The sequence below is a fragment of the Acinonyx jubatus genome, chromosome A3, assembly GCF_027475565.1.
Source record: "Acinonyx jubatus isolate Ajub_Pintada_27869175 chromosome A3, VMU_Ajub_asm_v1.0, whole genome shotgun sequence".
Classification (NCBI taxonomy): Eukaryota; Metazoa; Chordata; class Mammalia; order Carnivora; family Felidae; genus Acinonyx; species Acinonyx jubatus.
Genome location: NC_069388.1, coordinates 10,982,796 through 11,004,694, shown reverse-complemented (window position 1 = coordinate 11,004,694; position 21,899 = coordinate 10,982,796).

Here is a 21,899-nt window from a genome sequence, read left to right as displayed (position 1 = left end):
TGCTTATTTATTCATTTTTGAGAGAGGGAGAGACGATCCCAGGCAGGCTGTGCCATTTGTGCAGAGCCCTACGTGGGGCTTTTCAACTCCCTCCCCCCAGTGCTTTGGTTCTAGCAATGCCTTGAGCCGTGGGCCCTACAAATCCATGATCCTACAACCTTCTCACTGCACCCCAACCCATCATTTCACTTCCCTCTAACCCGTTCTAGATTCCCTTGTCCGTCACGACCATCACATTCTAGCATATTCCACGCTCTTGGCCTTCTTGCTGTGTTACATGCGCAACAGACATGTGTTATATGTTGGCCAAGCCCCCGAGCTAACTAAGTCCAGCGTAGCCCTGCAGATGCCTTACTCAACATGGCCAGAGAAAATAGTGCCAGGCTGACTGGCGTGGCTCTTTAGCCAGGTGAGGTCGGGCTGCCCTCGGGCGGGGTAGGGGGTGGAGAGTCCGCTTGAAGTGAGCTGAAGAGTAAAGCAGCCGTGAAAGGTCATCTTCTCGGCCACCTTCCCAATTGCTCTAACTCAAACCTCTGGACTGACTCTCCCTGGGCATTGAACTGTGTGGCAAGTAAGCACGGGGTCCCTGCCTGGCCAGATCTGGTCACCTGCAAGGTGCGGAGGGGTGGTTCTTGCCTTAAATGGTTTTTATTGTTTTGCAGGAATGGGGAGGCCGGCAGAGCAGCAGGTGACTGCCGTTGACAGGATGGTTTTCTTTTTTTTTATTTTTTTCTTCTTTTTAAAAAAATTTTTTTTAATGTTTTATTTATTTTTGAGACAGGGAGAGACAGAGCATGAACAGGGGAGGGTCAGAGAGAGGGAGACACAGAATCTGAAACAGGCTCCAGGCTCTGAGCTGTCAGCACAGAGCCTGACGCGGGGCTCGAACTCACGGACTGCGAGATCATGACCCGGGCCGAAGTCGGCCGCTTAACCAACTGAGCCACCCAGGCGTCCCGACAGGATGGTTTTCTACCACAGCTCCCAAGCGGAGGGGGCATGCTATGGGACAGCCACACGGGGAAAGCGCTGGGGCTGGGCAGAGTGAGGGGGAGGGGGGAGGTGGACAGGTGCCTTTACTGTGGTTACTGTGAGAAGGGACGGGGAGACAGGGTGAGCAGCCTTAAGACTGGCTGGCTTGAATCATTTCAGCGGGCTCTGGGGCAGGGGGACTGTCCCTAGTTGCTTGGTACCTGGCCCGGGAGTGATTAGGGCAGGTGGGTAGGGCCCTGGAGGATGAGAGCACAGGACAGAGGGGAAGGTTGGAGGTGTGGCTCCGGAGCCATTGGTCTGCAGAGGAAAAGTGAGCTCCCGGACAGAGCAGTTTACTGTCTCTAGGAATTGCTTAGCTTTGGGAGGGGCGGCCCCTCCAGGGCTGGCAAGGCCCCCAAATGTGAAAGCATCAAAAATACATAGTGACAAGATAGAATTACTATACTTCTCCAACTAAAAATCCAGTTTCCCTGGGCAGAAGTGGAGACGGACGCTGGGCAGGCGGAAAAGGTCCACGGCACAGAAATACAGTTCCAGCTGCTTCTGGCCCCAAATGTGAGCCCTGCTTTCTTGGTCAGTTCCTGTCCCGGGGCTCCCGGAAGGGCCCTCTCTCCCTGGGGCTGGGATTCATGGCAGCCCCGAGCCTCCTGGTTTGCCCTCTTGGGGTCTGAGGAAGCATCCAGCTCCACCCCCGGGGTCCCAGGACCTGTGGGGGGCACCTGCCACGGCTCTCCATTCTGGACGGCTGTCGGGAAAAGCTGACAGTTGACAATGGCTGTGGTTCTCACTGCCGCTGGCACCAGACCCTCGTGCTTCATTTAAAACCGCCCAGAAACTGCGTCTGCTGTCGCCGGGAGTGAGGGGGTGATCTGAGCAATTGAAGATGTTTATCTTCAGGCTTTAACAGGAGTGTTAGTCCCCGTAGAGGCACAGGCGCTGGGCAAAGTGAGAGACACAACAGCAGGACAGCTGCCATTCGGACGGCTTCTGCTGAGAGACGACTGTCAGGTTTGGGGACACATGGTGTGCCAAGGGGCCTTGCCCCTTTAGTTCCTGCCTCTTTACTCATGGAGACCCTTCCCCAGGGAACTGGGCGCCCCTCAGGAGCTGCAGATTGGAAGGCGGCCTCCTTTGTGGTGTTGGGGTTGGGTCGCGTCCGAGTTGGGAGCTGATCCATCCAGGCCCCGAGCCCCCCCCCCCCCCCCCCGCCCCGGCCTGGATCCTGTGTGGGGACCGAGGGCTTGGCACGCCAAGCCACCCTCCTCGTGCGGGAGGCTTTTGTGCTCGGCCTCGATCCTTCTATTTGCTTCAGCGGCCCATTGCGTCCTGCATCTGATGCCATCCGGAGTTTCTGCAAACCCACGTAACGGTTTTCTCTGCCGCTTGCAAAGGGCTTGAACTGGTGCTGGACTGACGTTCGGGTGTTTGGGAAGGATTGGCTTGGGGACCATCTCCAGCTTTATGGACCCAAAGCAGCTTGGCGTGCCACACAGATCTCCCAAACTCGCCTTTCTACAACCTCTTCTGCAGCTTTGAAAGTGGCCCCGCCATCCTTCTGGGCGCCGAGGCCACAAACCTTGGAATCATCCTTGCTTCCTGTCTTTCTCTTACTGCCACATCCCATCTGTCATCAGACACTGTTGGCTTCCCCTTCAAAATACAGCCAGAACCTGCCCGTTTCTCACTGCCTCTGTTGGTCCGGGCACTGTCACCTCTAGCTTCCCTCGTAGCCCTGCTGTCACCTCGCCCACCTCACCCACAGCAGCCAGAGGGAATCAGTTAATAACGAGGTGGTCTCTGTCGCCCCTGTGCTCAAAATCTTCCCCTGGCTCCCGTCTCCCTCAGAGCAAAACCAAATTGCCCAGAGGGCGGCCATCTGATTTCTTCACGTTCTCTGCTCACTCTGTCCCAGGCACACCGCCTCTCTGCTGTGCCTCAACCCACCAGATGTGTGCCTCAGGGCCTTTGCACGGGCTACTCCGGCTTCACCCACATGTCAGTTTTCAGGGAGGCCCTCCCTAATTAGCTAATTTGCATAACTTAAACTTTGAAAATGCGATTTCAAACCGCACCTCCTCCCGGGCTTTTTCCTGCTTTGTTTTCCTCCGTGGAGTGTCACCCTCTGCTGTACCGTATGTTCCCCTAGTTTGTTTGTTTACCATCTGTCCCTAGAGCATCAGCTCTGCAAAGGTGGGAACTTGCGTCTGTTTTGTTCCCTGCTGTATCCCAGGGCCTAGAACACAGTAGGTGCTCAATAAATATTTGTCCAATGATTGATCAAATCACCCGGGCAACCACCTTATGGCCTGAATGAGGGTTTGGAATAGTTGATGACCCCTAAAAAAAAAATGTGCTGGATGTGTCTGAGCTCTGAGTATGCATAAGGGCTCCCCTTCTGTCCACAGCTCCCAGAGACGGTTCACTTGCCAATCTGGTGGCTGAGGGAGTGAGTAATCTATTACTCTTGCCTGTGAGTGAAAAGTTCCATTGATACTGTGTCTACACATTCTTTGAAAATGTCAGGGGGGATGAATCATGGGCTGAAGGACTGTACCATGGAGCTGGCCAGTGAGTTGGCTCCATGACTAAGTCTCCCCCCCGTGATGTCACCAGAGTCCCAGCCCCACTACCCAGCAAAAGGGAAAAGCAATTTCCCTGGAGATGACTGACCCGACTCTGGTGTGGCCGTGCCAGCCCCGAGCAGTGTGGGCTTAAGTCAAAGGTGTGACCTGCGGGGACACTCGTAACCACGTGGCAAGTCACTTTACTTCTCTTGAGTTCCCTTGTGCGTAAAGTGGGGATAATGGTCATTCATTAAACCACCATGGACACAAAGTAGGAGCTGGAGAGGGTGAGTGAACAAGCCAGGGAGGCACCTGTTGCTGAGAGAGATAGGTGACAAACAGGTAAGGGAAGAAAGACAACAGTCGCACCATTGAGAAGCTCACGAAGGGGATAGAACGGGACATAGAGAGCTGGGGTGAGCTGGGTTGGGGGGGCCGGTGTGAATGGGGACTTCAGGGGGGGGGCGGCGCCAAATAGAGACCTGTAGGTAGGGACCGAGCGATGTGAAAATCTGGGTGGAGGAACCATCAAGGGCACCAGCCATGAGGTGGGAAGAAGCTCCCAAGGTTGGAGGGCAGAGACCAGTGTGCTGCCGTGGGGGGAGGGCAGAAGAGGGGGTGGAACAAAGTCAGGGTCAGAGGATGTAGGGACCGGAGAGCCCAGTGGGAAAGTTGTGTTTTATGAGCCTGCCAAGGGAATGTCGTGACGTATAAAGCGCACAAGGGCAGGAAAGACGCGTCCTTCCTTCGGGGGTGGCTCTGCTGGAGGGGCACAGACCCCTGCTGGAGTAGGAAAGACCCTCTGGTGGGTTGTCTCCTGGGCTTCCTCAAGTCTGCAGTCTGTCCAGCCAGGGCCGGCCCGGGAAACCAGACAGGGATCCCGGCGAGGTGCCGGGTGGCCGGCTGAGTCTGGGTCATACCTAGGGCCACATCGGGCCCTTCGTTACCTTCGAGCAGCAGCGGCGTGGAGGGTGGCTCCCGATAAGCTACTTCGACACCGCAGGGCCACGTTTATTGGGGGCTGGCCATCCATCACATCTTCAGGCTGCGAAGACGTGAGCGATGGGGCTGACATCTTCCATCTTCGCGATTTTCTGCTTCTGAACCGGAGAGTTGCCGCTCCGGCACCAGGAGGGGGCGCTAGATCACTTTAGAAAAGGTCACAATGTCTCCTAGACTTTTTTTTTCCCCCAAAGGTAACATTTTTTAACTCAACTTTCTTACGTTAAAAACACACTTTAGGCTTATTTTTAGAAATAACGTCCACGAAACCATAGATTTTCTGTACTGGTTCAATCTTTTCTCTAATGCCCACGAAAATAAATCCATCGTGACCACCGCAGTCCTTTCGAGAGCACGTCTGGTAAGCCAGGCATCGTCTAACAGCTCTATAACGATGGCTTCGTTTAACCCCCACAACAACCTTATGAGGTCAGTACTATTATAATCCTCGCTTTACAGATGAAAAAGTGGAGGCAGGTGTTCCCAGACTCGCTGTGAGTCCCACTGTGGCCGACGGTAGAGGCACCCACAGGAGGTATCTTGAGTAGTCAAAGCAGAAAAAACAAGGTTGGCAACCAGGGGCTGTGGGGGAGGGGGAAATGGGGGGGGGGTTCAATGGGTGCAGCGTTTCAGTTTTGCAACACAAAAAAGTTGGAGATTTGTTGCATGATAATGTGAATAAATTGAACGTTCAGATGGTAAATTTTATGTGTATTTTTTTGAACCACCATTGAAAATTGTATTTATTTTTTAATTTTTAAAAATGTTTATTTTTGAGAGCACACACACACACGTGTGAGCAGGGGAGAGGCAGAGAGAGAGGGAGACGGGATTTGAAGCAGGCTCTGTGCTGTGCAGAGAGCCCCTTTTGGGGGTCAAACTCACGACCCTTGAGATCTGACCTGAGCCGAAGTTGGATGCTTAACCTACTGAGACACCCAAGCGCCCCTACCACCATTGAAGTTTTTCTAAGAAGTAGAATAAAATTTTTTCTTATTTGAGGTCCAGCCATGTAGATGTTCTCCAGTGCAAAAATAAAGGTTCAAGGGGGCGCCTGGGTAGCTCAGTCGGTTAAGCGTCCGACTTCAGCTCAGGTCACGATCTCACAGTCCATGAGTTCGAGCCCCGCGTCGGGCTCTGGGCTGATGGCCCAGAGCCTGGAGCCTGCTTCCGATTCTGTGTCTCCCTCTCTCTCTGCTCCTCCCCCGTTCATGCTCTGTCTCTCTCTGTCTCAAAAATAAATAAACGTTAAAAAAAAATTAAAAAAAAAATAAATAAAGGTTCAAGGACCACAGGAAGAGAGCTGTGTGCAGTAGGCGCCTCAGCATGGTGTCCGTGGGAGGGCACAGAGACTGGGGACCTCTCAGTCTACCTTGTGACAGGCTTGGTGTCACTCCAAGGGCCCTTGTTTGGGGGAGCATTCTGAGCAGGGTGGACCATGAGTGTGATCTAGTATGCCTTTTTTTTTTAAAAGCTAAGTATTTGGTCACTGAGTCACGTATGTATGTTTGCACGTATCTTTCCCTCCAAAAATGTAATGAGACTATCAAATGATCTGGCTTCAAGGATTAAGCTTCAGATTTATTGATGCTTTCCAAATTGAACTCTTGAAACAGAGACGCCTGCAGTGTTTAAAGAAAAAAATCCAACAACACAAAAAGAGTAAAACGTAAGTGTCTTCCCAATTCTGAGACCCCCAGCCTCCTGCCCTAGAGCAGCCATGGCGATGGGGCATCTTGAGTGTCCTTCCCAAGGTGATCTCTGAGTTTGAGGACTGAAGACAGAGGCAGCCGGGCATGTGAGGGTCTGGGAGAAGACTGTATTCCTCTTGTGTTTACATTATCCCAGTTTGGGGATTGATGTCTCCTCTGACGTGGAAACCAGAAAACTATTGTGAAGATAGCCCACCACGTGCCTCCATGTGACCGAGAACACATGTTAGAGGTAGTCTGAATGAGTCCTCCCTGTGGATATGGAAGACCATGGGGAATAAAGGGGATCCTTGGGGAGAACTTCTTCCAGAAGCATAGATCTTATAGGGTTCTCCCCTCCTTTATGGAGTTTTACAAGCGAGGCGGTGGGGAGAGCTTGGGCTTGACTCAAGGCTGTACTTCTTGGAAAGACCTGTAGGTGGGGCTGAAGGATAAAGAACAGATAAAAACAGCGGCCCGGGACTCTTGTTCAGATCCACCCGATTACCACTCCTACAGCCCTCGCACAAGTACAGCATGGGAATGCCAGCTTCTGGTACGTTAATATCTCTGAGATCCACAAGGCGGAAATTAATGGACACTTATGTAGCATCTGTTACGGGGCGAGGCCCCTCCACGCTTCTTTGCATAACAGCATCTTTCTCCTTCTTCCTTCTCAAGACTATAAACATCCGGGATCACGCAGGGAACCGAGATTGAGTGGATGAGGCAGGGGGTGTGAGAAGCGCAGAGAAAGATCTTTCTGTTGTAAGAAACGTTACAGGCCCCAGAGAAGCAACAGACGCTCTGGTTGGAGGCCAGGCAGTGACAGGTCTGCCTGCTTTTGGGGGCAGGGGACTCTGAGCCACAGGACAGCACGCGACCATCGGGAGGGGATGGCTGCTCCTCAGCCTGTGTTCCTCACCGGCGCCTGCTTGGCAAGAATACAGGCCTGGTGCTTCCCGAGGTTCAGATTGTGTCGAGAAGCCAGACGCCTAGATCGTTATGCAAGAGGTCCAGGTTTTAAAATGTTAGCGACTCAGGGGACAATGTGTGGTCCAAATAAAAGGCTTCCATGGGCTATAGATGCAGTCTCCACAGTGCCAAGTCTCCACCTCTGGAAAGAGTTGCTATTGGTCTCTTGGCTGGGGGGTGGGGGGCAAGAAGGGAGCCCTAGTGAGTGTCACCAGGTGCCTGGGAGGAGACTTGATGTCTGTCACCTCATGTTACTGTTTATCTACTCTGCGGAGTGCTCTGAGTAAGCAGAAGAGCTCGAGCCTCTCTGCCTGCTGTCGCTCTGTGAATAAGAGGCCAAGCAGAGTGGGAAGCCAGGCTGTAGTGCCTCCTTCAGAAGTTAGGGACCAGGACATCTGGAAATCACCCACTCAGAATGAGCCTGCCTCCCAGCAGCACTCTTCACAATCCCGGAAGGGTGGAAACAACCCAGATGTCCATTAACTGGTGAGTGGATAAACAAAATGAGGTCTATCCACATGAGGGAATGTTACTCAGCCATAAAAAGGAACAAAGTACTGATACATGTAGCAACATGGAGAAGCCTTGAAAACATTATGTCAAGTGAAAGAAGCCAGACCCAAAAGGCCACATAGTGTAGGATTCCATTTATATGAAACGTCCTGGGTTGGCAACTCCACAGAGACAGAAAACAGGTTAGTGGTTGCCAGGGTTTGGGAGGAGGGAAAATGGGGGGTGACTGCTCAATGGATGTGGGGTTTCTGTTTCGGGTGATGACAACGTTCTGGAACTGGATGGTAGTAATGGGGGCTGCCCAACGTTGTGAATGTACTCAACGCCCCTGATGGTAAATCTGGTGTTTTATGTATTTTGCTGTAATAAAGAGAAGCCACTGGGGGCGGGGGAGATCAGTCTGTGGATCCCCCTCCCCTCTGGTATTGAGACTGCCTTCGTGCATCGCAAGGTTTCCTGCGCGGTCACCTGTCACCTGCAGATCTCCTGACATGCAGTTTCGGATGCAATTTGTCTCTGCGGGGCCTGAGAACCTGCATTTCAACAGGCTCCCAGGCGAGGCTGATGCTGCAGGGCCGGGGACCGCACTTGGAGCACCCTCGGTTCCTTAAGAATTGTAAAATAGACACAGAGTTCGTAAGGAACCTGGCCAAGTCCTCCACCTCGTAAGTGGCCAAGCCAACACTTTAAACTCACTCCAGCCAACTAAACCTCAGGGGAGGTGGGGAGGCCACTAATTGATGCTAAGGGTTGAGCTAATAGTTAAGTGGTACCTTGTGTTGGGCCGAGGGTTCAGTGCTCGAACTTGGATGGGAAAAAAAAAAAAAAAAACCCGTCTTTGCTTCACTAACCTCGAATTGAAATTTAGCATTTTCTTCCACCATGTGCATAGCAACAAACCTCCACAGTATTCGCAGTGCCCTTGGCCTATGATGGAGTTCAGGACACGGGAGAGAAGTCAAGACCTGCCTCCTCCAAATGTGCTGTTTCGACATATTGATTATTTGGAGCTGAAGGCACTGGAAAAACAGCAGGTGCAAAAAAGACACTGTGACCTCCCTTTTCCTTTTTGAAAGCAGGAGATAAACTCCCACGTGAAAGATGTCTCCTCCTGCACCAGAAGGAAAGCAACATTCTTATCACCAGAGACAGGGAGGCTCGGCAGAGAAAAATCTGCACAAGCTCTGCTGAAATAACTCATCCTCCTTTAGCCTTCCCATGTATTTTGGTTACCTTTCCGTAACTGTTACTTTGTTCAACCTAGTGTAGCACAGAGGAATTGCCATTTCTTTGGTCCTCACTTCCTTATGAGGGCTCCACCTCACGCGAAACTTTTGTGAAATAAACATTTGTGCTTTCTCTCTTGTTAGTCTTTTGTTACACAACCCAGCTGAGAACCTAGAGGGGTAGAAGGAAAAAGATTTTTTCCCCTTCCCCTACATGGATCCCTCACATGACAAATCCCAGATATTTTTCGTAATTCTTTACACTTGCTGCAGACATCTTGAAATACTGTTCCTGTCCCACATTACCTCCAAATTGTGGTTAATTGGGAGTACTGCTGTATCTTGTTAATGGGTGAGTAAAGAAGCTCATTTATTATTGAACTGCCGACTGGTTTTAAAAAATATTTTGAGGGCATCCCTCTCTCCCTCTAAATAAATAAATAAGCAAATGTTAACACATATTTTGATAACTGTATCTCAGCATGGTGGGTTTCTATTGCAGTCCTGTGCATTTTATTTCCTGAATTGAAGACTGTTGTTCTGAGCAGGTGTCCATGGCCCAAAATGGTTGAGCACCTGTGTTTTAGGTGCTGTGCTTTACAGGCTCTGCCTCATTTAACTTTCAGAACAGCTTTTCATGGGGCGTCTGGGTGGCTCAGCCGGTTAAGCATCCGACTTCTGACTTCCGGCTCAGGTCATGATCTCATTATAAATCTGGCTGCTCAGTGGGGGCCAGTTTCTGGCAGCCTCCGGGCGGTACACTGTGGTTGGCAGATCGTGGTGTTTACAGCAATACTAACTGAAAACTTACTACGTGCCAAGCAATATTCTAAGCATTTTACGTGCATTAACTTGTTTTCTCTCTGCACAACAACCCTGTGAGATAGGCATCATCATCGGCATACCCATTTTACAGACGAGGAAACGATGGCTGAGGAAGGGGAAATCGCTCCCTCTCGACCACTTTCAAAGCCATTGACTGTGCCTTGTTTGGACTGCCATGGTGACAGCCTTTGATTGGGTCGTGTACCCTACAAGGCCTGCCACCCTTATTATCTGACACGCCTCCCAATTTCTGCATGCAGGTTGTTAGTCTGGGCCCTGTAGTTTTCCATTTGAAATTTCATCCTCTGCTCAGTCTCCTGAGACCTTTGGGGTGGGAATGGGAGTGGGGGGTGTCTTCCAGATTTATCTCAGGGGTTCCTGACCAGAACCTCTGGTATCGATTTTTTTCAAAGCCTCCCCCCCCCCCACCCGCCCCAAAGAGAAGCTTCTAGCGTAGCAGGGCTGAGAACTTCTGGATAACTTAGGAAAGAACCTCAGCCCCGCTCAGTGTGATGAGTCCTGATGACATGCTGTCCACACGCTGCCTTGGTTGTGCCTCTTTGCAAATGTGTGCAGAGCGAGACATGAGCTAGAGGCTGGGATGTAGCAGGAGGGAGAGGAGACACCTGACCGTGACGTCATGACCTGAGCAGCTCCCAGTGGGGTTGGGGGGAGGGGAGGGAGTTAAGGAGAAGGCGAGCTGGAAGAACAGTCCAGGTAAAGAGGATCCGCAGTGTGGCAGAGAGAGAGGCTGAAAGGTTTGGGCATGAACCCTTACGCGTTCAACTGCAGCTTGCCCGGACCTGAACCTCCTGTCCTCTGCTTCCCCACGGCCTGGGTGCAAACCCCTACATGCCCAGAGCTTCCAAGAGAGGAAGGAGAAGCAGAGAAGGAAGACGATGGGGAGAGGAGCTGGGGCCTGGTCACGGAGGACTGGAGATGGCGTTATGGGTCTTAGACTTAAAAAAAATTTTTTTTAACATTTATTTATTATTGAGAGACAGAGAGGCACAGAGCATGAGCAGAGGAGGGGCCAAGAGATGGAGAGACACAGAATCGGAAGCGGGCTCCAGGCTCTGAGCTGTCAGCATGAAGCCCGACGCGGGGCTCGAACCCATGGACCGCGAGATCATGACCTGAGCCGAAGCCGCACGCTGAACCGACTGAGCCACCCAGGCGCCCCTATGGGTCTTAGACTTTAGCTTGAGGGTCGAGGTGTTTACTTTTTTTTTTTTTTTAAGCACATGGGCCCCAGAAGTTGGTAAAGGTGGTTGGGGCAGCAACGGAGGTGACCAGCTATTGTGGTTTGTGCAGGATGTTAAGCACCAAACCAGGAAAGCCCCAGGCAAACCGGGACAGCTGGTCACCCTGGCAGAAGCCAAGTGTCCCATCACCTTCACCTCTGCCTCCTCCTGGTCCCACCAGTGTGGGTTTGGACCAGTGTCTCTCAAACTCCACCGTGTACATCAGTCATCCAGACTCTTGTTGAGATGCAGACAGATTCCACTGCCGGGGTAGGGCAAGAGAACCTGCATTTCTACCAGCGGCACCCATGCCCCTGGTCCACGCACCAGAGTTTGAGTAGCAAGGGCTGAGAGCACACTTAGGTTCATTGCAAACCAGCTACTTTTTAAAAAAAAAATATTTATTTTTGAGAGAGAGAGCAGATCCCAAACAGACTCCCTGCTGTCAGCACAGACATGGGGCTTGAACTCACGAACCATGAGAACACGACTGGAGCTGAAATCAAGAGCTGGATGCTTAACTGACTGAGCCACTCAGGATCCCTGCAAGCCAGCTACTTTTGACCATGACGAGGAGAGAGCGAGGCTCTCATCATCCAAAAAGCACACTTGTATTTCCACTGGCTTGTCCGGGCCCCAGCTTTGCAGTGCAAATCAGCTGCTGAATATATTTTTGTTTAAAATCCATGCACAGCACCCACAGACCGTGCCCGTCACAGGCACGGTTGGTTTGGTCTTTCTAATTGGGTGCGATGGGGTCGCCTTTGGTATCTTCCTCTCCTCCTTTCTCCTCCTTTTAGCTCACTTACTTCTCACCCCACAGTAGGCTGGGTCAGTGTGCAAGTGAAGACATTCCCGGGGAAGATGAGAACTCTCTTCCCGGGGAAGATGAGAACTCTCCCTGAGCCGCCCCCTGGAGAGAGATTGCAATAAAGAATTGTTTCCCTCTCCTTCTTCCGAGCAAGTAGAGGCAAGTTTGTTGAAATGCTGGAAGGGACAACAGTGACACTTGAGTTCCTAGGAATGTGGTTTTGAGGGGAAGGAGTCTGTTCGAGCCCCCCCCCCCCCCCTCGCCCTGCTCCCTCTCACTGCTGCATAGATAGGATGGCTCCAGAGCGGTCAGCACGGTGGAGCTGGGTCATGTGTGGCCTTGGCAAGTTTCTTATTCTACCTGTAATGTGGGGATAGTGATGGGGCCTGCTGAGCTGGGCATTCCCTGTTTGCTCCCCACACCCATTCTCTGCTCCGGGGGACTGGCCAATAGAAACTGCATCTCTCAGGCATCCTGCCTTCTGGCTTCTGGTTGGGTTTGCAAAGGGAGGCACTGGCAAAAGATGGGCATTTTTTTTTTTTTTCTTTTTTTACCTGTTTCCTCCCTGCTCGGGCCTGCAGCTGTGGGTTTCTATACGACCACAGCTCCTGCTGGGAAGATGCCTGTATAGCTCCAGGGCTGGGGATGTGTTCCGATTACCAATGTATTTTGCCTGTCGGCTCCAAATTCACCCTTCAATACTACCTGTTCTGTGATAACGCACAGGGCTCCGCAAACATCCTTCCTTTGTAGTGAGTGCAATGTTAAACGCCATCAGTAGAGAGCGCTAAAGGGATGCGGCTGGCTCACCTGTTTTCCTGCTTAGTCCGCTTTCAGCCCAGGGGGTGGAGCATGTCCCCAGGCCAGGCCAATCAGAGCACTGACTCCTGGTGGCCTCACTGCTGGACTCAGGGGTGGGCACATGGTCTAAGCCACCTCACAGTCAGAGTGAATCTCAAAACTTGTGGCAGGAGCCACCCAAAAGGTGCCTTGCTCCTTCCTGTTGGACTTGAATTTGAGGAGATGAGAGGCGGGGCGTCTGCAGCCCCGTTGTCACTATGCAGGGAGAGTCTTGAGCTGCCAGGTGGAACAAGAGAGTGGAGCCCAACAGGTGGAGGCTGTAAGATGGTGACTCCTCATGACTTTGAACTGCACCTGAGGCGGGCAGGACCTTGGACTTTCAGATACGTGAACGTATGAATGTCCTTTCTCCACACTCCTTTCTCTCCACTCCTCACTTAAGCCAGTTTGAGTTGGGTTTTCTGCTATTTGGAAACATAATAGTCCTGCCTGATATAATATCCATTACAATTTTACAAAGTGGCTTTAGGAAAAAACTACGACCAAATACCTCCTCCTTGCCAAACACTTGATTGCGTTATCTCACGTGATCCTTTCCCTGTCCCCGCACAGCCTTGGAGAAAGGCATTATTATCCCTGTTTTCCAGATGAAGAAAACAATGCTCAAAGAAGCTAGGTAACTAGCTCAGGGCTACTTAGTTAGGCACTGGTAGAAACAGGACACAGCCCCTCATAGCACCCCATGCTGCTTCCCAGCAGAACGAAGCCATTTGTCCACCTTCTCGAGTGGCCTGAGCCGTGCACTGCAACAGGGAATACACACTGGCTGCAGGGGAAGGCAGGGGGGAAATCTGGGTCCCCGAGCAATTGGACAATACAGTGCCCCCACACTGATTATCTAACTGCTAATGAAAAGATCTCCCCATTGCGGTCCTGCCAAACCTGTTGGAACGAAGTGCGAACGTGCATTTGTAATTAGCAGCCGCTGCCGTGCAGGCAAATGAGAAACGTGTGAAAGTCCTTTGGAATGTTGTAAAAAAGCAGGCTAAGGCATACCCTTGTTATCTTGTGTATGCTATTAATTTACCAGACCTCTTTCATTGTTGCTAGTTGAGTTCTCGGGGAGCAATTAACACTAATGGCCATAGCTACTATTTCTTGAACACTTACTATGGGCCAGATTCTGTTCTTGATGCTTTATAGTGTTTGTTTCACCCAATTGGCTCATCACTCCAGGTTGATGGGGCTTATTATTCCCTTTTTTTTTTTTTTTTTTTTACAGAGGACCAATGAGAGGTTTAGTAACCTACCCGGAGATACACAGCAAGGCAGTGTCAGGGAATCGAACTGGAGATTCCTTGGCTCCAAATCCCAGGATCCTTCTTTCTGTTCTGGGACTTGGAACGCCTTCTGCTACTCCAAGTTTTCCCACTCATCGTAATAGCATGTGCCTATCTAGGGTGGTTTAATTAAGAAAATTGGGCGGATTGACTCTTCTGAAGGCAAGTGTGCCTGGTTGGCTAGAGTGCTCAGTTCAGCTTTAAGACACTCTTATTCTTAAGGCTGTCTTGATAGATGCTAAGGTTCACAGGACCCTTCCTGGACGCCCAGTTCAGACTCAGGTATGCACCACTCAGTGAACGTGACAGAAACCCAATTCATTGAATCATATGAATAAAAAGTCCAGTGGAAGGGATGGCTTCAGGTATTTCTGGTTCCAGAGATTTAACACTGCCTAGAACCTAGTTTCGCTCTCTCTGTCCTTTGGATCTCTTTCCTGTGTATTGGCTCTATTCTTAGGCCAATCTTTATACCATTTCTATACCACTCAGGTTTATATTCAGTGAGCAAGAGAGAAGATCTTTGCTGACAGGCCCATAAGAATCTGAACATCCGTTTGGAAGATAGATTCCAGAAATATATCTGCTCTAAGGTATCCTCAAGGACCCAGATTCTCATCTTCCTGTCCTACTGCCCTCAGCACTTAGCTTGTATGTTTATGGTCACCTCCTGGTCCAAGAGGGCTGTTTGAGATCCAGCAATCGCATGTATGTTCCAGGAACAGGAAGAACAGAAGTACCATCTCCTCCCTTTGAGGGAACCTTCTCAAAGTCCCCCACAAGACTAGATCTCACTGGCCACAACTAGGATTGGCCATTGGCCATTTGGTCGCATCCAGCTGCAAGGGAGGCTGGGAAATATAACCTCCATTCTCAGTGGCAGCACATCTGGATCAACTCGGTGGAATTTTATCGACATCAGTAAGAAGGAAGGGGAGTGTGGCTGTCGGACGGGCCACTAGAATTTCTGTCCCAGTGGCCGTTGGCAGAAGCTAGTGGAGAGAGGGAGTCCAGGTGCCCACTAAAGCCGGCAGGCAGTGTTGTGCTGAGGTCGTATAGCTCCTCCAACGTGAAACGGGTGTCTTAGAAGGAGCTCCGGAATAGTGGCCCTAAGTTCTGGATTGCTAAATAAGCTCTGCCACGAACTGGCTGTATGATACACGTCATTTTGCCTCTTGTGCCTCAGTTTCTCCCACTGTAAGATGGGGATCATAATCCCACCAGCTGGATATGCTCTGGCTGCAAGCTGAGAACGCCTGACAAGCAGTCGGATGACCAAATTGTCCAGGTTTTCCGGGAGCTTTTCTGGGTTCAGAATGGAATGTGGCATCCCAGGAACCACCCCGGGCCTGGGCAAACCAGGGTGGTTGGCGCCCAAGTGGCAGCAACTTAAATCATGAAGACATCCCCGGGTGGGTCCGGCAGCTTAGTCACATCCTCGCGGCCTCCTGCAGGCTCTTTGCGTCTTTCAGCCCCGCCTCCTTCACCGGTTGGGTTTCCTTCCTCCCAGCTGACCAGCCCCTGGTGACGAGTGTGGCCCCCCAGCTGCGGCACCCATTGCCTTAGCCCGGGCTCCCTAGAAGCAGAAGCTGGGGGGCTGAGATGGGGGTTAACGGGCGCGTGATTTAACAGGCGTGCTCGCAAAAGAAACCAGCAAGGGAGGAGGGAAGCAGGACGGCGCGGGGAAGAGGGCCAAATGTGGTTTCAGCTGGAGCTGGGTCTTAGCAGGACCCCATGGGGAGCTGGGACGCATACGCACCATCACGGGACGCGCACGCCCCCGGTCAGCCGGTCAGTGGCTGTGCCCCTCTGGATGCTGTGAGTCCCTGGGGAGGGCGCTGCCATGAGGCACGACAGCGCACAGAAGCTGGGGCTGGACACCCACAGCGTCTTCTACCCACGTACGTGCCCGCTCAACTGCATCCAGGGCAGAAGGGAGGAAAGAGGAGAAAAGGGCTTTCTCCGCCCAGAGGGAATAGATCCGCAGTAACCTCAGGCCGGCTTCTCCTGGGATCTCATTGCCAGGGCTGGTCACGTGCCTGCCCCCGGGACATTCCGGCAAAACGGTGATCGGATGACCTTGGCTGGCCTGAACCCTGGGACTGGCTGAACGCTCGACCTCCTGGTGGGGAAGTCAGGGGCACAGCCTTCACGAAGGCACCCAGCAGCCTCTGCCCCCCGAGACTGAGCACTGATCACAGACACAAGTGGTTGTCACTGACCCTCTAGATCCTTCCCCAGTCCCTGCAGGCAAATATGTTAGACTCTCTTAACGGAGAGGAGGTACCCTCCGAACTCTCCCAGACCCTGCCTGGCAGTTTCTGGGCAAAGGCAGGCTCTTGCCTTACGTTTGTGGAGGAGGCTGGAGGACCCACTCCTATTCTTTGCCAGCAGGGGATCAGGCTCAGTGTTTGCGGATGTGCTTTTGGCTGGGCCTCCCAATGTATTCTCCTTTGAAAGCAAAATATAGCCCAGCAGCCCCTAATGGGATACAATTGAATACAATTGAAGAGCCGAGGGCCAGAGAATAAAGGTACTGCCAGCTTCTTTTCTGCCGGCTCCCCTTTCCCCACAACTGTCCCCAGATACCTGGATTGACTGTCACTGCTGAGTAATTTTTATGCCAATTGCAAAAGACCTCTGAGCTTCCAAAGCGAAGAGGCTGTTCCTGTTTAATTGACTGTGTGGAGAAACCGTTTCTGTCCATTTAGCAGCAGTCCTGGCCACCTATTAAATGCACTTGTCATTTAAAGAATGATTCTAATTACTTTTTTTCTTGGGGGCCCCGAATGTATAATAACAAAACCTAATAACCAGGAACCCGCACCTAGGATCTGGTCCTTTATTATGCCCTGTCCCCACACCCCCCACCCCGCCGCACCATTTCTTAAAGCAAGGCCAGATGACGGCTTTAAATTTATTTCAAGAAATTCATTTATTTGGATTTTACAGGTCCTTTGCATAAGCAGCACGTTCGTTCCACACGAGCAAAAAAATCTTTCAGGCTGTTTTTTTGGTTGCAAACAAAGCCCCACAGTATCTTTTCATACATTTAATTCAAAATACAAAGATGTTGGTGGAGAACTAAATTCACACGGGAGACATTGTTTCCAAGCAGAAACCGTCGGGTGACCTGGGTGAGGGGCAGGTTTTCTGCCTGCCGTAATTGTAGTGTCATTGCAGAGGAACAGATTTTAATGAGATTCATGTCACCGTATATATGAGCAGATAGGCCCAATACGTGTATGTATTTTGTAGGGCTCTGTATAGAAGTAAGGGATTCATGTGGATTTGTTGATTCAGCAAGTGTTTATTGAGCACCTACTATGTGCCAGCTGCTGTCCTAGGCCAGAGATGCTCCTGTGAAGGTCCCTGTCCTCATGGAGCCGAACATCTAGTGGAGAGGAAAAGACCATAAGCAAATAAATATATAATGTGTCAGGTGACAATAAGGGTTTTAGAGGAGGATGAAGCAGGGTAAGGGGGCTGGGTGCTTTAAAAAAATGGATTTTATTACCATTAAGGTATGGTGAGTTCAACAGACTAGGAGAAACTGCCATTGAAAAGCCAGTTTGTGGGGTGCCTGGGGGGCTCAGTCAGTTAAGCATCCCACTCTTGATTTCAGCTCAGGTTGTGATCTCGCAGTTCATGAGATCATTGGGCTCTACGCTGACAGTGCAGAGCCCACTTGGGATTCTCTCACTCCCTCTCTCTGCCCCTTCCCCGCTTGCTCCCTCTCAAAATAGATAAATAAACTTAAAAGAAAAATAAGCTAGTTCGTTATACTCACAGTTCCTAAGAGGAGGGGGCACACCGAAAGGGGGGAGGGCACATGGGGATGCACCAGGGCTAGTCAGAGGCAGAGGTGGTGGGGGGTCTGTGGCAGGAGTCTTTATCGTGATCTCTGAGGGAAGGAAGAGGCGAAGCCAGGCAAGCCGGCTTAGAATCGTCTAGTTGAATGACTTCAGCAGGTCCTGGGGCACGGGGGCTGTTCCTGGTTGTCTGGTACCTAGCCCTGGGGTGATTAGGGCAGGAGGATGGTGTCCTAGTATGTGAGAGCCTGAAAAAGGAGGTGGTTGGGTATGGGCTCTGGACTGGCTGGTATTTGAAAAGCCCATTTATGGGCGCATCGTTGATCATCTCTAGGCATTGGCTGATCCTGGGAGGGGCCATCCCTCTAAGGTCTGCAACGCCTTAGATCAAAGCATCAGAATACAGAAAAAAGAAGACAAGGTTAATACACTGGGGGCATTCTGGGAGTGAGGTCTTTATGCAGGGCTGGGGGAAGAGGTCAGATAAGGCCTCTCTGTTTCAGTGACACTTGAGCGGAGAACTGAATGAAGTGAGGGAGCCAGTGGATGTATCCCAGGGAAGAGTCTCCCGGGTGGAGGAAACAGCAAGTGCAAAGGCTCTGAGGTCGGGCTGTATTTGGTCAAGGTTCAAGCCGAAAGGAGAGACCAGAAAAGCAGATCAGGGAGGTAGGGCTGAGACCCTGGCTTTTACTGCGCACGGGGTGAATGCCACCAGGTTGCAGGAGGCGGGGTGCTCCTGGAGGGTGAGCATGATGGGACTTGGGTTCTCTGCTGTTGTGCAGAGAAGGGGTGGGGAGAGGAGGCGGGGAGGCAGGGAGACCAGAGAGGAGTCTCTGGCAACAATCCAGGTGGGGGAGAGAGGATGGGGGCTGTAGCAGTGGGGGAGACAAGCATAGATTCCCACTCTCAGCCGACAGGCCAGGATGGGGAGAGGTCTGACAGAGCGGGAGAGGGAGGAGAACTAGTGTTGGGAGGAACCGTGTTTGTTTCTGAAGGAAAACATGCATGAGGCCATTTTAGCAAATGGAGAGCTGAGTGAAAACCATGCTTTCTTTGGCTGGTGTCCTTCTCCAGGCTCCTCCAGCCCCCGGGCCTGCACCCCCATCATTCCATCTGTTTCCATGTATCTTCTTCGTGTGTCCTTTTGCCACCAGATGAGCAGCACCCCTGGGGCAGGGACTGAGTCCAGTTCCGTTGTTTTGTTTGTTTTGTGCCCAGCTGCCGTGATCACGCCTGCTTCAGAGTAAGTGCTCTGGAAATGTTTGTTCAGAGCGTCTACTTTGCAGATCTGAGTTTTCTCCCTGGGAGGAAGGATGTTCCCAGCAGGGACGTGTTTCCATGCCCATGTGTTCCCTCGACAGCTGGTGGAATGTCCCGATCTTCCCCGCCTCTTGGTCTTTGCACTGGCTGTGCCCTCTGCTTGGATTGCTGTCCATCTCCCTCCTCCAGGTCCCTTTTACTTACTTTTTATTTTTTAAAACGTTTGTTTATTTATCTTTGAGAGAGACAGAGCGAGCATGCATGGGAGCAGGGAAAGGGCAGAGAGAGAGAGAATCCCAAGCAGGCTCTGCACTGTCAGCGTGGAGCCCAATGTGGGGCTCCAACCCACGAACCGTGAGATCACGACCTGAGCTGAAATCATGAGTCGCACTCTTAACTGACTGAGCCACCCAGGTGCTTCCTCCAGGTCCCCTTTTAAATGCCACCTCCTCAGGGAGTCCTTCCCTCACTCTTTTTTTTTTTTAAGTTTTTTTAATTTAAATAATTTCTACACCCAGTGTGGGACTCAAACCCACAACCCCGAGATCAAGAGTTGCATGCTCTCTCACTGAGCCAGCCAAACGCCCCCCTTCCTTGACCCTCTTAAGTGGCTGTTCTCCCTGGTCCCAGTCACTCCTTGCCAGGTCACGCTGTGCTTACCGACGTCAGAAATTATCGTCTTCGGTTCGCATGGTCCACTGCGGGGGAGGTGGTCTTGGTGACTTCCCTGATCCCCCTCAGGGGGACGGGTGCCCATGCCCCAGCAGCTGTGAGTGCCAGGTGCTCAAAGCCCCCACCTGCACTTCTTGGGAGACTTGCCCTTGGCCAGTGGGAGTTGTCTTGCAGGATATGTGGTGGGGGGTGGTCAGGGTAGGATCAGAACCAGGGAGGGGCAAGTTGGGGCCAAATCATGTCAAGTGCCACGGCACTTGCCTTTACTTAAAATTCTGATATTTTTTTCACCATGGATTTAGGGTATTAATTTTGATTTTTTTTTCTTTTTTAAAGTATTCTCTGCACCTAACGTGGGGTTCGAACCCACAAACCCGGGATCAAGAGTCGCATGCTCTACCGGCTGAGCCAGCCAGGTGCCCCTAATTTTGATTTTTACAAAACACTGCATTAAAATCTGATTTATCTTGATTACTGAGTCTTTTTTGGCCTCCCCTTAAATTCTCTGCTCAAGGGGACAAGTCCTGAACCTGCTCAGAGGTGGGGCCTGAGAATCTGTATTATTAAACTGCCTTCCCAAACCCCTGCTGCAAGTCTTAGAGAAGCTCCGAGCTAAATTAGAGATGGGGGAGAACCACGTGACCTAAGAAAGAAAACAAATTAGGAAAGGCCTTCGTTGTTTCCCATAGAGCAGTGAGTTCGCACACCATCATCCCAGCTGTAGGGAGTCAGATGCCTGTCCCAGGGTCAAAAGGGAAGGCTCAGTAGGGCAGGGGCAAGGAATTTGCCCCAATGCTCCCATGAGAAGGGGTCTTATCTTCAGTGTGATTTGGAGCTGGGCTTTCTGCATTACATTCACATTGCCAGGAAAAAGTAGAAAAGCCACAGTCGTCAAGTTGGTCATTTTTGTCCTAGAAGCAGCAGGTTAGGTGTTCCAAGGCCTCCTACTTCTTAATTAGGGCCAAAGACCCCAAACCCCTCTCTGGGTGTGAGGGTCAGTGTCTAGAGCTCCTCTGTCCCTCAAGGGAGGTCTGGAGAGGTGCCCAAGTCTGGGCCTCTATCTTGGCCACCAGCGCAGATCAGAATCTGTGGAAGAACATGCAGACGTCTCAGCCCTTCAGTGACCCCAGCTCCTTCTCTGCACAACCCCAGACTCTGTCTTCAGTGTGTGTGTGTTGGGGGGGCACATCTCCCCCACCAGGGCTGTCCCATTTGGGGCTCCCTCCTCCACCCCAAACGGTATTTGCTTTCCACTCCCCTCCATTTTATACCCCTCTGTGTCACGTTTCGGTCTGTTTAGCATTTTCAATTGACCCCTGTCTCTCACAGCCACTTTGAAGGAGGGGGAGAAGGTCATCCCATAAATCTAAGATATTAGTACCGTGACGGCAGTGCCGGATTGCTTCGGTACCCGCCAGGCTGGGGAAGTTAGAGCTAATTAGTCTGAAAACTTACTTTTCAGGCATGAGTCACTGGAAGCAGGTGTCAGGGGAGCCTTTAACAAGGCCCTCGTGACTCAAATGATGTTTCCACTCTGCACTGCTGTGTGTACATCGTGCTGAGATGGCCATGCCCCTCCGCCCAAGACAGAGAGAGGGACGTGCTTGAAGGCCTGTCTACTTCCGGGCCCTCTGTCCCATCTCCCTCCACTCATTCATTCGTTCATTCCACGGATGTTTCGGGAGCACCTACTAGGTGCCAGGCCCTGTGCCGGGTGCTGGGAATCGGCAGTGCGAGTGGGGCTCACAGTGCGAGAGCAGCGCTGACCTCCTCGTGCGGGAGACAGCCCATAACTGAGTGGCAGAGAATAAAGGGCACTTGGGAAGGTCGACAGGTGGATGAGGAAGATCAAGCAGGGTAGGAGGGAGTTGGGGGGAGAGGCTGGTGTGCATTCTTTAGAGAGGTGGGCAGGGAGGCGAGGGAAGGGGCAGCCTCACGGTGTTCTTTGGGAAGGGCATTCCCAGCAGAGGGATCTGCAGGTGTGAAGGCCAGAGCTGGGAACCGGCTGGGTGGGTCAGAAGGGCTGAGGCCCCTGTGGCTGGGGGCGGTGAGCAAAGCAGAGAGAGGTGGGTGATGAGGCTGGAGAGGAGGGCGGGGCCTGGGTCACTCAGGGCATTTGGGCTTTATTCTCGATGTAATGGATGGTCACTGGTGGACTCAGGCAGGACAG